This window comes from Oncorhynchus masou, chromosome 9 (assembly GCF_036934945.1).
Source record: "Oncorhynchus masou masou isolate Uvic2021 chromosome 9, UVic_Omas_1.1, whole genome shotgun sequence".
NCBI lineage: Eukaryota > Metazoa > Chordata > Actinopteri > Salmoniformes > Salmonidae > Oncorhynchus > Oncorhynchus masou.
In genome coordinates this window covers 67,556,909-67,574,056 of record NC_088220.1, presented here as the reverse complement: position 1 = coordinate 67,574,056, position 17,148 = coordinate 67,556,909, and positions in this window count along the sequence as shown.

Below are 17,148 nucleotides of genomic sequence, written 5' to 3'. Positions count from 1 at the left end.
TTCAGCAGGGACAGGGAAGATGGTTAAAATTGATGGGAAGATGGATGGAGCCAAATACAGGACCATTCTGGAAGAAAACCTGATGTAGTCTGCAAAAGACCTGAGACTGGGACGGAGATTTATCTTCCAACAAGACAATGATCCAAAACATAAAGCAAAATCTACAATGGAATGGTTCAAAAATAAACATATCCAGGTGTTAGAATGGCCAAGTCAAAGTCCAGACCTGAATCCAATCGAGAATCTGTGTAAATAACTGAAAACTGCTGTTCACAAATGCTCTCCATCCAACCTCACTGAGCTCGAGCTGTTTTGCAAGGAGGAATGGGAAAAATTTCAGTCTCTCGATGTGCAAAACTGATAGAGACATACCCCAAGCGACTTACAGCTGTAATCGCAGCAAAAGGTGGCGCTACAAAGTATTAACTTAAGGGGTCTGAATAATTTTGCACGACCAATTTTTCAGTTTTTGATTTGTTAAAAAAGTTTGAAATATCCAATAAATGTCGTTCCACTTCATGATTGTGTCCCTCTTGTTGTTGATTCTTCACAAAAAAATACAGTTTTATATCTTTATGTTTGAAGCCTGAAATGTGGCAAAAGGTCGCAAAGTTCAAGGGGGCCGAATACTTTCGCAAGGCACTGTAGAGACTAGTAGGGATTGTGTAGTGAATGTGTAGTTTATGCACAAGTAGAGTTTGGTTGTGTTCAGTAGTAAAACTAGTGTTTCCAGTAGTAATCATTTAGAGATTTGTACTACTTGATGTTGGTTGTAAATAGGTTGTAAATAGGTAGTCAAAACACGACAGCGTTACTACACAGGCTTGTCTATAGTAATCAGAAAGAGTTCTTACTACTTGATGTTGGTAGTGAATAAGTAGTCACAACACTACTGCCTGACTACACAGGCTTTTCACGACCGCAGAATGAGATAAAGTAGTTTGTTGTTAGCAGGTTGTTGTTAGCTAGCTACTGTTTCTGACAATCCCAAATGTAATCATCTTCCTTCCTTCATCATCCTGTTTTTCATAGCCCGTATGCTGGCACCATCTGTAAATATAACTTTCCTTTATGTTTTATGAACACTTTCATGTCGTTGTTTAGCCGTTTATATAACTTTCCTACATCAAAAAGATTGCCATTCAAAATGGTATTGTGTTTAGCCTAGCTATTTGCTAGCCCCATTGAAATGTAGCTATGCAGCCTCTGTTTTCGTCATGGTAGCTAATAACTATGCGTGTTTATTTACAAATGTACAGTATGTTCATATTGGTATAATTACCCTTTCTACTTACCTGTTTTGACCTGTTGCCAAGGAGGCCCTCAATATAGGAAGACGGCCCTTTTTTGTAAGATTAACATTGTTTGTCAAATGTTTTTCTGTGTTGTCTAAGGGTGTTTTGACACTTGGTCCCGTTCAGTCATTTTTTTGTGAACTCGGTATGGTTCACTGAATATTTTGTGCTGTGTAAACACCCCAAAGGAATCCAGACCCTTCAAAAGAGCCCCTGAGGCGTACCGAACTGAGACCAACTGGAGAGATGGTCTGAATTCGGTTTACTTGAATTCCGTGGTCTGGTTCATTTTTTAGGGCAATGTGAACACAAAGCTCCCCAGGTTCACTTGTAATTATTCCCGCACTACACACTAGACTACTGCAACACCGTTTCCCCTTCCACAAACCTTCTGACATTGGTGTTACAATAGAGAGAAGTTGATAATGTGCTAGTTTGCGGGAAAAAAACGTGTGCTCTTTTTGGATAGACCTATTGATTAGTAACTGTCATGGATGCACAGAAATTCAAAAATATGTGTGTAGTTTTTAGTTCAGATCATTTGTTTGCAATATGTGATCTATATGCTAAAAGAGCGGTATAAGCAGTTTATTCGATTGTAGGGTTTGAATGGTCTGAGATGACACAAACATATTTGGTGAGAATCACAACATAGGATACAAAATCAATTATAACTACATGGGGTGCACAGTTTTCAATAGAACATTATTTAATCTGCAGTTATTCTTCTACTATTTATTCTGTTACCAATAATATTTATATGTTAATAGTATATTCTGATTACAATGATGTCTAATCTTTTAACTAAATGCAATCTATTAACTTCCAAAATGTAAGTAGTTATATGTAGCTATGGTTGTTGGTTAGCTAACGAGTGAACTTTTGCCATTAGCATTGACATGAAATCAATCAAAACACATCAAAACAAAACAAGAACATAAAAAATAGCTGAAATGAGCCACCTACGATTCCCCACACGGCTGCTTCCTGTCATTGTTGCTAGGTATCTGACCGTTCTGAAATATAACAAAGCATGTCTTTCAGCCAAAATTGTGACAATTTATTTCTAGTTTTATAATTAACTGGACAAATTGTGACATCTATGTATATTTTTAACAAAACTATCTTAACAGTCCAAAACCAGAGTGATAAGTACTGTTACCATATAAAGTCAGATTTAAACTGTTTGAGAGAAATATTGTCAGGCTGCATAAGCTGGGTAGATGCCCTGGAACGTCACCAGCTGGGTGCAGGTCAGCTGGCGAGGCATCAGGGAGTGCCTGCACCAGGCACGTGCACAGTTAGGGCTATACCTGTGCAAAGCACATGTCCCTTTGCCTTCCAAGTCTCCAAAGTGCGCTATTCAGTGGTGGTATAATTTCCCCACAAATGTTTTTTGAATTTTTTTTTTCTCCTTTTGTTGTTCTGAACCAACTGCAAGCAAGTCGTTTGTCATGTCTTTGGCATCATAAAAAGTCAAGACTGTTATTTTATCAAATCAATTTTCTGTAATTATTATTACGTGATTAAACTAATCATGTAAATGTAATTAACTAGGAAGTCGGCAACACGGAAAATCTTCAGATAACAAAGTTATAATTTTGCGAATATAACTCTTCAGATATTTTTATCTGATCAATTAGTCTTCTATTAATTAACTATTCTTTACCTCATGTCAGTCTTATTCCAAATGTCGTAAATTGTTGGTTATCTGCACGAACCCAGCCTTTACTATAAATCATCCATACACCAATATTGCTTAATCATTTATTTAGTAACTAACAAAATAATCACAGAAATGCGTAAACAAACAAACAGTAGATATGTTACGAGCAAATGATAGGGAATATTCCTTAGTGGGCTAAGCCGATATGACGGCTTGGTGGACAAAGGGAAGTGGGTGTGGACTGAGAGAGAGCGGGAAAGACAAAAGGGATCACTACACACAGTTGATAATTATACTAATTGATATGATAATTCTTCGCACATGAACGCTCACTCATTCAGGAATAATTGCAATCAATATATTTACGCCCATGTGTCGTGATCTTTTCTGTTGAAATCCGGTCCGTCGTCTGGAGAGTTCATCCGAGTCTCTCTCTTTCTGTTTCCTTGAAGATCAAACCTCAGGAGGGTTTTTTATTCATAACAATAGGAAAGGGCTGTTCCATGAAGCAAGATCTTGTCTGTGCTCATGGGGGCAGGCCAATTACTTAGTTCAACTTTAAAGGGAATACAATTCTCTCACATTTAAAGGTTTAACATAACATTACATCATTTCACAAATAGTTTAACTTCTTGAAACTCCCCATCCCGGATCCGGGATCGTGACTAAAGCCTCAGGCTCATTAGCATAATGTAATGTTAACGATTTCTGAAAATCGCAAATAAAATGAAAATAATGCGCCTACTCTCAAGCTTAGCCTTTTCTTAACAACACTGTCATCTCAGATTTTCAAAATATGCTTTTGAACCATAGCAATTGACTAATTTGTGTAAGAGTATGCTAAGCTAGCTTAGCATTTTGAGTAGCATTTAGCACGCAACATTTTCACAAAAACCAGATAACCAAATAAATAAAATCATTTACCTTTGAAGAGCTTCGGATGTTTTCAATGAGGAGACTCTCAGTTAAATACCAAATGCGCAGTTTTTACTGAAAGCGTCTGTGTGTAGGAGAAATCGTTCCGTTTTGTACATCACATTTGGCTACCGAAACGAACCGAAAATTCAGTCACCTACAACGTCAAACTTTTTCCGAATTAACTCCATAATATCGACCAAAACATGGCAAACGTTGTTTGGAATCAATCCTCAAGGTGTTTTTTCACATATCTCTTCATTGATATATCGTTCGTGGAAGCCTGCATTCTCCTCTGAATTCTGTGGAAAAATACTTGCAGCTGACTTTTGCGCACCAATTTCGGCGCAGGACACCGGGCGGACACCTGGTAAATGTGGTCTCTTATGGTCAATCTTCCAATGATATGCCTACAAATACGTCACAATGCTGCAGACACCTTGGGGAAACGACAGAAAGGGCAGACTTACTCCTCTCGCATTCACAGCCATATAAGGAGACAATGGAAAACAGAGCCTCAAAAATCCTGCTCATTTCCTGGATGCCGTCTCATCTTGGTTTTGCCTGAAGCTCACGTTCTAGGGCACGCACAGAAAATATCTTTGCAGTTCTGGACACGTCAGAGTGTTTTCTTTCGAAAGCTATCAATTATATGCATAGTCAAGCATCTTTTTGTGACAAAATATCTTGTTTAAAACGGGAACGTTTTTCATCCAAAAATGAAATTGCGCCCCTAGAGTTTCAACAGGTTAATCTTTACTCATTCATTTTATACAATAATTAGATGCAAACCTGATAATTGAGAAATGTACACATTCAGAGATATAGTTATGTGTGCTTCCTGTCTTCCCTGAGGTCACCAAATTAAACACACTCATCATACCCATCCCTTAAGTGTCCACGGTGTTCTTTCTGCATAAAAAGGGGGAGAGAGTCTCTGCCAGGAATTTACGACATGAGATAACATAAACTGGGTGTAGGAGAGAGTGAGAGGGGGGAGCCATGATATATACCCAGAAAGGGCCACGTCATGACACGTTGTAAAAGTCTCATCTTGGTCTATGCTTCAGAACCAAAAGTTGTGTGTCTTGATTGTTTACCAATGACCAAAAATCAGCATTGGCACGCAAAGACAGGTGCGCATGTCCACACAAGCGACCAGAAATAATTAATTTCCTACAGTTTTCTCAATCAGAGGCAGCTGTCAATCGTTGTCCCTGATTGAGAACCATACTTAGGTAGCCTGTTTTCACCCTTGAGTTGATTATTTTCTGTTCTGTGTATTGTGCTTCACCGTACAGGACTGTTTTGTTTCGTTCATTGTCGCTTTATTGTTTTTTATTTCAGTGTTCAATTGTTTTATTCAATCAATGTGGACACTTACCACGCTGCGCATTGGTCCTCCTCTTCTTCAACCACAGACGAGCGTTACACTTATTATAAAATTGATTAAATTGTTTATTTTCCTCATCAATCTACACACAATAGACCATAATGACAAAGCAAAAACAGATATCTAGAAATGTTTGCAAATGTATTAAACATAAACTGAAATATTACATTTACATAAGTATTCAGACCATTTACTCAGTACTTTGTTGAAACACCTTTGGCAGTGATTACAGCCTAGAGTCTTCTTGGGTATGATGCTACAAGCTTGGCACACCTGTATTTGGTGAGTTTCGCCCATTCCCTGCAGATCCTCTCAAGCTCTGTCATGTTGGATGGGGACGTTGCTGCACAACTATTTTCAGGTCTCTCCAGAGATGTTCGATCAGGTTCAAGTATGGGCTCTGGCTGGGCCACTCAAGGACATGTCATGATGCCACTCCTGCGTTGTCTTGGCTGTGTGCTTAGGATCGCTGTCCTATTGGAAGGTGAACCTTCATCCCAGTCTGAGGTCCTGAGTGATCTGGAGCACGTTTTAAATCAAAGATCTCTTTGTACTTTTCTCCATTCATCTTTCCCTCAAACCTGACTAGTCTCCCGGTCCCTGCTGCTGGAAAACAACCCCACAGTATGATGCTGCCACCACCGTGCTTCACCGTAAGGATGGTGTCAGGTTTCCTCCAGACGTGACGCTTGGCATTTAGACCAAAGAGTTCAATCTTGGTTTCATCAGATCAGAGAATCTTGTTTCTCATGGTCTGAGAGTCTTCAGGTGCCTTTCGACAAACTCCAAGTGTGCTATCTTTTGCCTTTTACTGAGGAGTGGCTTCCAAGTGTCCACTCTACAATAATGGCCTGATTGGTGAGGTGCTGCAGAGATGGTTGTCATTCTGGAAGGTTCTCCATTTCCACAGAGAAACTCTGGATCTCTGTCGGAGTAATTATCGGATTCTTGGTCACTTCACTGATTGCTCAGTTTGGCCGGGCAGCCAGCTCTAGGAAGTGTCTTGGTGGTTCCAAACTTCTTCTATTTAAGAATGATGGAGGCCACTGTGTTTTGGGGGACCTTCAATGCTGCAGACATTTTTCGGTACTCTTCCCCAGATCTGTGCCTTGACACATTCCTGTCTCGGAGCTCTACGGATAATTCCTTTGATTTCATGGCTTGATTTTTGCTCTGACATGTACTGTCAACTGTGGGACGTTATATAGACAGGTGTGTGCCTTTCCAAATCATGTCCAATCAATTTAATTTACCACAGGTGGACTCCAATCAAGTTGTAGAAACATCTCAAGGATGGTCAATGGAAACAGGATGCAAGTGAGCTCAATTTCGAGTCTCATAGAATAGGGTCTGGATACTTACGTAAATAATGTATTTCTGTTTTTTATATTTAATAAATTAGCAAACATTTCTAAAAATCAGTTTTCGCTTTGTCATTATGGGGTAATGTGTTTCGAGTGATGAGGAAAAAAAGGTATTTAATGCATTTCAGAATAAGGCTGTGTGGAAAAAGTCAAGGGGTCTGAATACTTTCTGAAAGCATTGTAAGTATTAATGGACAATAAAACATATCTTGATTAGATAAGTATTCAACCCCCTGAGTCAATACATGTTAGAATCACCTTTGACAGTGATTACAGCAGTGAGTCTTTCTGGGTAAGTCTCTAAGAGCTTTGCACACCTGCATTGTACAATATTTGCTCATTACTCTTTAAAAAGTTCTTCAAGCTCTCAAGTTGGTTGTTGATCATTGCTATACATCCATGTTCTAGTCTTGCCTTAGATTTTCAAGCCAATTTTCAAAACTGTAGCTAGGCCACTCAATGTTAGTCTTGGTAAGCAACTCCAGTGTACAGTATATTTGGCCTTGTGTTTTAGGTAATTGTCCTGCTGAAAGGTGAATTTGTCTCGCAGTGTCTGTTGGAAAGCAGACTGAAATAAAGTTTCCCTATAGGATTTAGCCTGTGCCTAGCTCTATTCCGTTTATTTTTCTTCCCAAAAATTCCCTAGTCCTTGCCGATGAAAAGGATACCCAAAACATACTGTACCCCACCACGCTTGTAAATATGGAGAGTGGTACTTAGTGTTGTGCTGTGTTGGATTTGCAACACAACACTGTATTTAGGACAAAAGTACATTTCTTTGCGACAATTCTTTGAAATATTACTTTAGTGCCTTATTGCAAACAGGATGCATGTTTTGCAATATGTTTTATTCTGTACAGGCTTCCTTCTTTTCACTGTGTAATTTATTTTAGTGTTGTGGAGTAACTTCAATGTTGTTGTTTAAATAACTGTTTTAAAATCACCATTGGCCTCATGGAATCGCTGACCCATTTCCTTCCTCTCCGGCAACTGAGTTAGGAAGGGCGCCTTTATCTTTGTAGTGACTGTGTATGTTGACATAATCCAACAAGTAATTAATAACTGCACCACACTCACAGGGATATTCAATGTCTGTTGTTTTATTTACCCATTTACCAATAGGTGCCCTTCTTTCTGAACCATTGGAAAACCTCCCTGGTCTTTGTGGTTGAATCTGTGTGTAACGGTTTTCTATTTGCGAAGGAGAGTTGGACCAAAATGCGGCGTGGCTATTGAGATTCATGTTTAATGAAAAAACACACAAAACACAAACAATACAAAACAATAAACGTAACGAAAACCGAAAAAGCCTAATACTGGTGCAAACTAGTACACCACAGACATAAGGTCAGGAAAAGGAACAAAAAGACAATCACCCACAAAACACTCAAAGAATATGGCTGCCTAAATATGGTTCCCAATCAGAGACAACGATAAACACCTGCCTCTGATTGAGAACCACTTCAGACAGCCATAGATTCACCTAGAACACCCCACTAAGCTACCATCCCAATACATGTGGAAAAAAACCCAAGACAAAACACACCACATACAAAAACCCATGTCACACCCTCGCCTGACCAAATAGATAAAGAAAACACAAAATACTAAGACCAGGGCGTGACACTGTGCTTGAAATTCTGAGGGACTGAGGGACCTTACAGTATGTGTAGGGTACAGATATGGCGTAGTCATTTAAAAATCATGTTAAACATTATTATTGCACACAGAGTGGGTTCAGGCAACTTATTATGTGACTTGTTAAGCACATGTTTAGTCCTGAATTTACAGAGTATACTAAACATTTGGAACACCTTCCTAATATTGAGTTGCTCCCCCCCAACTATCTTATTCAGTCTCTCTGGTACTGGAGGCCTTTGTTTTTCCATGTTGTTCCCTGGCTGTTGGTGGGTCAGAAGACCATTCCACTAGCCAGAGAGAGAGAGCGAGCGAGATAATCCAGCCGACTGGACGGTTTACCTTCCTGAGCCCTCTCTTGCTCCCTCCCTTCCTACCAACCAGACATTCTCACCCCCACCCCTAAACTCGCTGGTCCCTGGGGCTACCATTTGCTAATTCATCTCCGCCCTCGCAGCGCTACTCAACTGTCACATTGCATCTCGCACAGTCAACGATAACAAGGCCTTTCATATTTCATACACCCACCCAGACCCAGCTCCACAGACATCCATTGTTACCCACTGTCTCTCGTTTTCACCCTCCCTCTGTGCTCTGTGGACGGCTGATGCCATCTCAAGTCCTGTGTCTCTCTCCATGGATATTCAAACAGCGTGTCAGTTTACACTCATCCTTTGCCATTCCATCTTTGGAGAGAAAAATAATCAAGTGGAGCAGATACATTACACTGACCTTGGAGCCTGTCATCTATTCAAAGACGTATGATAGAAAGCCATCCAAGGATATCATCATACACAAACTATTTTAAAGTGAGCCATGAACCCGTTCCTTGACTCCAATCATAAGGGATCACCAGATTTTCTATAGAAAAATAAATGCCTCTCGTTGTGCCAGAGAGGTAAGCCACAAAAGAAAATGGGATATAAAACAACAAGAGCATCAAAACATGTCTCATCGAACAACCTTGGAGGATTTAGTTTAATGCAAGTAGAAACTTAGTGCAAGTTACATAAGAGTGAACCAACTAGGAAGAGGAAAGCTTTATGAGAGCTGGTCTAACGTGTTGTTCTGCGTGCAACCCAGGGAAGACGGCTTACTGGGAGATTACAAAGTTGAGGAAGAGCAGGAAAAATAGAGAGAAAGTGATGAGAGGAAAGTCTAAAAAACTACTAAGAGGGTGCTACTGAGCCACTGGCAACTCCAGAGCCATATCGAACCTACACACGTTCACTACGAGACAACACAGTAGTACAATAGCCGACAGAGAGAGAGACATCAAACGCCGTGCCTTGCTGCTTGAGGCTACACAATCAATAACACTTGACTGTGCATCTGTGTGAAAGCTCCTCAAATACATTAGATGCTGGAACATTTCTGCGGGGACTTCCTTCCTTTCAGCCAGAAGAGCATTAGTGATGTCAGGCACTGATGTTGGGCGATTAGGCCTGGCTCGCGGTCGGCGTTCCAATTCACAGCAAAGGGGTTAGGTAGGGGCTGAGGTTAGTGCTCTGTGCAGGCCAGTCGAGTTCTTCCACACCAATCTGTTTGGGAGTTTTGTTAGGTATTGGGTTCGTGGCTTAGTGGGGGTATCTAGCATAGTCTATGGCTGTCTGGAGTGGTTCTCAATCAGAGGCAGGTGTTTATCGTTGTCTCTGATTGGGAACCATATTTAGGCAGCCATATTCTTTGAGTGTGTGGTCGGTGATTGTCCTTAGTGTCCTTTTGTTCCGTGTTAGTTTACACAAGTTTAGGCTGTTTTGGTTTTCGTTATGTTTATTGTTTTGTATGGTTCGTGTTTATTCGTTCATTAAACATGTATGAAAATTACGACGCTGCATTTTGGTCCGATCCTTGCTACACCTCTTCGTCAGAGGAGGAGTTAGAAGAAAACCGTAACAGAATCACCCACCCCAACAGGACCAAGCGGCGTGTTAACGGACAGCAGCAACAGCGGCCAAAAACACAATATACTTCAACCAGGGCGTGACATGGGCAGGTCTAGCAGGGCAGAAAATTGACGAACTGACCTTTTGGAAAGGTGGAATTCTATAACAGTGCCACATTGAAAGTCACTGTGCTCTTCAGTAAGACCATTCTACAGCCAATGTTTGTCAAATCAAATCAAATCCAATTTTATTGGTCACATACACCTGGTTAGCAGATGTTATTGCGAGTGTAGAGAAATTCTTGTGCTTCTAGTTCCAACAGTGCAGCAATATCTAACAATTCAACAACAAATACCTAATACACACAAATCTAAGTAAGGGATGGAATAAGAATATATAAATATAACTATATGGATGAGCATTGTCAGAGCGGCATAGGCTAAGATGCAATAGATAGTATAGGATACAGTATATAAACTCAGCAGAAAAAGAAATGTCCTCTCACTGTCAACTGCGTTTATTTTCAGTAAACTTAACGTGTAAATATTTGTATGAACAATACAAGATTCAACAACTGAGACATAAACTGAACAAGTTCCACAGAGGTGACAAATAGGAATGGAATAATGTGTCCCTGGACAAAGGGGGGTTAAAATCAAAAGTAACAGTCAGTGGTGTGGCCACCAGCTGCATTAAGTACTGCAGTGCATCTCCTCCTCATGGATTGCAACAGATTTGCCAGTTCTTGCTGTGAGATGTTACCCCACTCTTCCATCAAGGCAACTGCAATTTCCTTCACATTTCTGGGGGGAATGGCCCTAGCCCTCAACTTCCGATCCAACAGGTCCCAGACATGCTCAATGGGATTGAGATCCGGGCTCTTTGCTGGCCATGGCAGAACACTAACACGGAACCCAAACTGGCTGCGTCCTTGCACCATCGTGCGCCATTGTGCATAAATGTATTTTGCCCCCCCACACGAAACGCGATCACGACACACAGGTTAAAATATCAAAACAAACTCTGAACCAATTATATTAATTTGGGGAAAGGTCGAAAAGCATTAAATAATTTTTCCTAGCATAGGTTATTTTACCTGAAGTGCACAAGGTCCTCTACTCCACCAATTAATCCACACATAAAACGGTCAGCCGAATCGTTTCTAGTCATCTCTCCTCCTTCCAGGCCTTTTCTTATCTTGACTTTATATTGCGATTGGTAACTTTCATAAATTACTTGCATTACCGCCACCGACCTATTTCATCTTTCAGTCACCCACGTGGGTATAACCAATGAGGAGATGGCACGTGGGTACCTGCTTCAATAAACCATTGAGGAGATGGGAGATGCAGGACTTGCAGCGCGATCTGCGCCAGAAATAGAACTGACTTCTATTTTAGCCCTTGGCAACGCAGATGCTCGCTGGCTTGCGCGAGTTATGTGGATGCAATAATTGAATAATATAGATTTCTACATTTATTTTGAAATGCTCGCGCATGCGACGTGAAAAGTGTAGTCAGCCTGTAACATTCCTGTCTTTCAGGAAATCACGCACAGAAAGAGCAGTATGGCTGGTGGCATTGTCATGCTGGAAGGTCATGTCAGGATGAGCCTGCAGGAAGGGTACCACATGAGGGAGGAGGATGTCTTCCCTGTAACGCACAGCGTTGAGATTGCCTGCAATGACAACAAGCTTAGTCCAATGATGATGTGACAAACCGCCCCAGACCATGACGGACTCTCCACCTCCAAAACGATCCAGCTCCAGAGTACAGGCCTCGGTGTAACACTCATTCCTTCAACGATAAACACGAATTCGACCATCATATAAAAGAAACAAAATCTTGACTCGTCCGTGAAGACCACTTTTTGCCAGTCCTGTCTGGTCCTGTCTGGTCCAGGACGGGTGTTGTTACACGTGGTCTGCCACTGCGAGGATGATCAGCTGTCCGTCCTGTCTCCCTGTAGAGCTGTCTTAGGAGTCTCACAGTACGGACATTGCAATTTATTGCCCTGGCCACATCTACAGTCCTCATGCCTCCTTGCTGCATGCCTAAGGCATGTTCAAGCAGATGAGCAGGGACCCTGGGCATCTTTCTTTTGGTGTTTTTCAGAGTCTGTAGAAATGCCTCTTTAGTCTCCTACGTTTTCATAGCTGTGACCTTAATTGCCTACTGTTTGTAAGCTGTTAGTGTCTTAACGACCATTCCACGGGTGCATGTTCATTAATTGTTTATGTTTCATTGAACAAGCATGGGAAACAGTGTTTAAACTCTTTACAATGAAGATCTGTGAAGTTCTTTGGATTTTTATGAATTATCTTTGAAAGACAGGGTCTTGAAAAAGGGCCGTTTCTTTTTTTGCTGAGATTACATATGAGGTTGGTAATGCAAGATATGTAAACATTTTTAAAGTGGCATTAATAAAGTGACTGGTGTTCCACTTATTTAAGTGGTCAATGGTTACAAGTCTGTATGTAGGCAGTAGGCTCCCTGTGCTAGTGATGGCTGTTTAACAGTCTGATGGCCTTAAGATAGAAGCTGTTTTTCAGTCTCTCGGTCCCAGCTTTGATGCACCTGTACTGACCTCGCCTTCTGGATGGTAGCGGGGTGAATGGGCAGTGACTCGGGTGGTTGTTATTCTTGATGATCTTTTTGGCCTTCCTGTGACATCGGGTGCTGTAGGTGTCCTGGAGTGCAGGTAGTTTGCCCTCTGGGGTTTGCGTTGTGCAGACATCACCACCCCCTGGAGAGCCCTGCGATTGTGGGCGGTGCAGTTGCCGTACCAGGCGGTGATACAGCCTGACAGGATGCTCTATATTGTTTGTCTATTGAGATTGCATGACTGTGTGAGGGATTTTATACACCTGTCAGCAACAGGTGTGGCTAAAATATCTGAATCCACTAATTTGAAGCAGTGTCCACATACTTTTGTATATATAGTGTATGTCAACTTGGATGTTCACCTCAATCTCAACCTCGACAAGATGGAGCTGCTCATCCTCCCAGGGAAGACCTACTCTCTCAAAGATCTCTCCATCGCGGTTGACACCTCCACAGTGTCGCACTCCCAGAGTGCCAAGAACCTTGGCATAACCCTGGACAACACCATGTTGTTCTCTGCAAACATCAAACCAGTGACTCGCTCCTGCAGGTTCATGCTCCCCAACGTCCAGAGAGTCCTAATCCAGGCATTTGTCCTCTCTTGTCTGGACTACTGCAACTCGCTGTTGGCTGGGGTACATGCTTGTGCCATGAAACCCCTGCAATTTAGGCAGAACGCAGCAGCCCGTCTGGTTTTCAACCTTCCCAAGTTCTTTCATGTCACCCCAGTCCTCTGCACACTCCACTGGCTTTTAGTCGAAGATTGCATCCACTACAAGACCATAGTGCTTTACCTACGGAACAGCAAGAGGATCTGCCCCTCCCTACCTTCCGGCTATGCTCAAACTCTACATCCCAACTCGAGCACTCTGTTCTACCACCTTAAGTCTCTTGGCCCTCCCACCCCTCATCCCAGTCCAAGCCCAATGGTTTAACCAGCTTCCCCCTGAATCTAGGACAGCAGAGTCTCCGCACATCTTCCGAATAAACATCTGAAACCTTACCTCTTCAAACAGTATCTTAAATAATCCTCCTCTTCACCTCGACCCCCCCCCCCCACCCCAGCTCTGACTCTACTGACAGCTACGTTATTGAGGAAAAATGTACTTTCTATGCCTGTGATATGTATTTGTCCCACCTAGCTATCTTAAGATGAATGGATAACTGTAAGTGGCTCTGGATAAGAGTGTCTGTGTCAGATTCTCCCTCTGAGAAGTCAGGCACAGGAGAGTAAGAGTTGCAAGAAGGACGTTTTATTCAAGTCCATCAACAAAAACAGCCACAGGACCTCAACAGCAGCCACAAAAAACAAGGACACAGTCCAGTCGAACACGGAGGAAAACAACTCCTCTGACTCAACTAACGTGCGGGAAAACAGTCCCGTGAAAACACCTGTTAAACTGCACGAACAAAACGCAAACCAAACAGAACACGTGTATGGCGAGATTAAATATCCCACTGATTAACCTAAACTGGACACAGGTGAACACAAGACAGAGAAAACCAAACGAAAAAGAAAAGGGATCGGTGGCAACTAGCAGACCGGCGATGACGACCGCCGAGCGCCGCCTGAACAGGGAGAGGAGCCACCTTCAGTGGAAGTCGTGACAGTCTGCTAAATGACTAAAATGTAAAATGAGAGATGGGTTAATTAAGTAAGCATCTGTAAGGTAGACATAAAAACATGAGTCATTAGTATTGTCTTCATATTTGACAGAAGCCTTGCATCTGCTCTGTTCCCCTGTGCAAGCATTATTGCACCAATAAAGTGACGTTGAAAGGTGTTTTGGAAGTTTGCTGGAATAACTGCAGGATGAGCTGTTTTGCTGTTTTGTTTCTCCTTCCCTGATATTTATTATTGCTGACACTTTTTCCCAACCTCTTCATCTCTGTGTTTCCTGGACATCCTTTATTTATATCAGAGGAAAGTCTCTCTATTTCTCTCTAACACATGGCAGCAGACCCTACACAAAATAAGAGTAGATTGTGTATTGGTCTTCAATTTTTCTGTAACGATAAGCTAAACATAATCATTCTAAACCATCAACATGCAATGTCCTTTTAGTTCTCTGACTGATTCAAACTTGTTATTGAACTCTGAAAAGCTGACAAATAAAATGAAAAAATTGATGAAAACATACTATGTCAGTTCTTCAATTTCACGCTAGAGTGAGTTGCATCATTGCAGCGTATGCTCATAATAAAGAGCCTTGTGGTGTGCATGGTAATTACCTCTACCTCTATTCTAGCTACCGTACCACAGAGCCACAGCGCCCCATCTATTCCTCTAGGAAGCTCCCTCACTCACAGCAGCCCTGCTGCTCTCCTCAGAGCTGTCAATATATGGAGTGTGTAGGTGTGTATGAGGGCAGGTGTGTATGTCTGATGGTAACTACGACAGTTTGTTAGTGAAGCACCACGGAGCCACTCTCCACACCACTGCCTGTATTAGCTGGTGCATTCATCACAATACAACTTCTCTCTGGGGTCCGTCCTTATTATGACATAGAAGGGACATAATTATACAGTACAAGTGAAAAGTTTGGACACACCTACTCATTCAAGGGTATTTCTTTATTTTTTACTATTTTCTACATTGTAGAATAAAAGTGAAGACATCAAAACTATGAAATAACACATATGGAACCATATAGTAACCAAACAACTGTTAAACGAATCTAAATATTTTAGATTCTTCAAAGTAGCCACCCTTTGCCTTGATGAAAGCTTTGCACACTCTTGGCATTCTCTCAACCAGCTTCACCTGGAATGCTTTCCCAACAGTATAGAAGGAGTTCCCACATATGCTGAGCACTTATTGGCTGCTTTTCCTTCACTCTGCGGTACAACTCATCATAAACCATCTCAATTGGGTTGAGGTTGGGTGATTGTGGAGGCCAGGTTATCTGATGCGGCACTCCATCACTCTCCTTCTTCATCAAATAGCCCTTACACAGCCTGGAGGTGTGTTGGGTCATTGTCCTGTTGTAAAACAAATTATAGTCCCACTAACCGCAAACCAGACGGGATGGCGTATCATTGCAGAATGCTGTGGTAGCCATGCTGGTTAAGTGTGTCTTGAATTCTAAATAAATTGCAAAAAGTGTCACCATCAATGCACACCCACACCATCACACCTCCTCCTCCATGCTTCATGGTGGGAACCACACATGCGGAGATTACTGTATTCGGCGCATGTAACAAAAATACATTTGATTTGATTTGCTGGTGTTGCTTGGCCCAAGCTTGTCTCTTATTATTGGTGTCCTTTAGTAGTGGTTTCTTTGCAGCAATTCGACCATGAAGGCCTGATTCACTCAGTCTCCTCTGAACAGTTGATGTTGAGATGTGTCTGTTACTGTGTCTCAACTCTGTTAAGCATTTATTTGGGCTGGAATTTCTAAGGCTGGTAACTGTAATAAACATATCCCCTGCAGCAGGTAACTCTGGGTCTTCCATTCCTGTGGTGGCCCTCATGACAGCCAGTTTCATCATAGCACTTTTTTGTGAATGCACTTGAAGAAACTTTCAAAGTTCTTGAACTTCTCTGGATTGACTGACCTTCATGTCTTAAAGTAATGATTTACTGTAATTTTTCTTCACTTATTTGAGCTGTTCTTGCCATAATATGGACTTGGTATTTTACGAAAAAGGGCTATCTTCTGTATACGACCCCTACCTTGTCACAACACAACTGATTGTCTCAAACGTATTAAGGAAAGAAATTCCATAAATGAACTTTTAACAATGCACACCTGTTAATTGAAATGCATTCCCGGTGACTACCTCATTAAGCTGGTTGAGAGAATGCCAAGAGTTTGCAAAGCTGTCATCAAGGCAAAGAGTGGCTACTTTTAAGAATCTAAAATCTAAAATATATTTGGAATTGTTTAACACTTTTTGGGTTACTACGTGATTCCATAGGTGTTATTTCATAGTTTCGATGTCTTCACTATTATTCTACAATGGAGAAACCAGTAAAAATAAAGAAAACCCTTGAATGAGTAGGTGTGTCCAAACTTTTGACTGGTACTGTATATGAAAATGGCCTATTCATTTATGTTTCAACATACTGTATATGTGACATGTATGTACTTATAAGTGTGGATACATATATAAGCATATATGGGCATATATGTTTCCACCATATATGCCCATACAAAACATATAAATAATATACATGTATTGCCATATATTATTTTACGTATGGGTGGGTGGGATACGGCATTCATGTCTGGGCAACACAGGAAAGGGGAAATAGAAACATGTAGACAATGACAGCTGTCAAAATAGCATGCCTGTGTGTTCTGCTACTGAAAATGTGATCAGTTGGGAGCTGACGTATAGGCAACAGACTTCCCAAAGCGCCATCCCTACATTCAGATTAT